Genomic DNA, 1,556 nt, shown 5'->3' with positions numbered 1-1,556 from the left:
AGATAACAGCATTCTTTCTAACAGGTGGTTAGCAGTGTTAAGTGGAGTATACTGCATTATGTATATGTAAGCTTGAATTTACTAGAAATCAACATTTTAATAAACACAAAGAAGTAGAAGGTTAATTTTGATATTTCATTTAGCTCAATGTATATAAACTATTATTTATCTCCACATGTAGCCATAGAAAAAAGTATTAGTGAGACATTTTACATTGTGATTTGTACTAAATCTTGAAATCTGGTGTACATTTATTTTGCTTAAACCATATTTTAAGTGATGAAGAACAAATGTGATTAATGGTTACTAAACCTGTTAAATATTGAAATATAAATGGAAAAGATAACCTAAGGACCCCAACAATTTCAAAAAGAGACAGAATGTCATTTGCCATCATTGAAGAGAAAAACTTATTCTCTAGGAAAATTCGACCAGAAAGAGTGAAAAAAATATCACTGTCATCCTCATTATATTCTGTACAGATCCTGTTCCATCTTCACCCTGACACCATGAACTAGATATTCTTTTATAATTAGCAACAAGATCACAAAATTAGATTAAGGACTATCCCCGATTCACACCAAGAAGTGTATATGGGATTAAACCTGAACATGCCGGGCCTTTCGGCCGGAACTGCCAGCGCCCAGTAAATCACAAAAATGACCAACACAAAGGGAAAGCGGAGGGGCACTCGCTATATGTTCTCTAGACCTTTCAGAAAACATGGAGTTGTTCCTTTGGCCACATACATGCGTATATACAAGAACAGTGATATCGTAGACACAAAGGGAATGGGCACAGTCCAAAAAGGAATGCCCCACAAATGTTATCATGGCAAAACTGTCTACAATGTTACCCAGCATGCTGTCGGCATTGTCGTTAGCAAACAAGTCAAGGGCAAGATTCTTGCCAAGAGAATTAATGTCCACATCAAGCGTATTAAGCACTCTAAAAGTTGAGACAGCTTCCTGAAATGGGTGAAGGAAAATGATCAAAAAAAGAAGGAAGCCAAAGAGAAAGGGACTTGGGTTCAACTGAAGCGCCAGCCCGCTCCATCCAGAGAAGCGCACTTTGTAAGAACCAATGGAAAGGAGCCTGAGCTGCTGGAGCCCAGCCCCTATGAATTCATGGCATGAGAAGTGTTTGTTTAAAAATAAAGAGACTCCTGGACTATAAAAAAAAAAAAAAAACTAAACATGCCGGAAGACCATTATGCAGGGTCAGCCGCATGCAAGAAAAGTGTTTAAATCCCTGTCCTATCTCTTGGGCCCATACCTAGAGCTTGACTCTTCATGTTACATACAGTGTACAGAGGAGTCCCCATTCCAGCAGACAATGAGAAAATGAAGAGCACTAGGTAACATTATGCTATTTAACCGCACATCAAGCTTCACTCTTTTCCTAGAAAATCAGTGGCATACCACCTAAACACGGAGCAGAATCTACACCTATCACCCAGGATAGTTCTTAGACATGTGGGACTAGTTGGCCAGGTGGAATGCAAGCAGACTGGCCACGGGTAACCATATCCACTGTGGTTTTTCAGAGCCCTGGCA

General features: G+C 39.4%; 1 pseudogene; it reads left to right on the top strand.

Annotated features, from left to right (window-relative positions):
• Positions 1-659: 659 nt before the first annotated feature.
• On the top strand, positions 660-1,136 carry LOC101540608 (60S ribosomal protein L21-like; annotated as a pseudogene).
• Positions 1,137-1,556: the final 420 nt, after the last annotated feature.

This window comes from Sorex araneus, chromosome 2 (genome assembly GCF_027595985.1).
Source record: "Sorex araneus isolate mSorAra2 chromosome 2, mSorAra2.pri, whole genome shotgun sequence".
NCBI lineage: Eukaryota > Metazoa > Chordata > Mammalia > Eulipotyphla > Soricidae > Sorex > Sorex araneus.
This window is presented reverse-complemented; position numbering and strand designations above follow the sequence as displayed.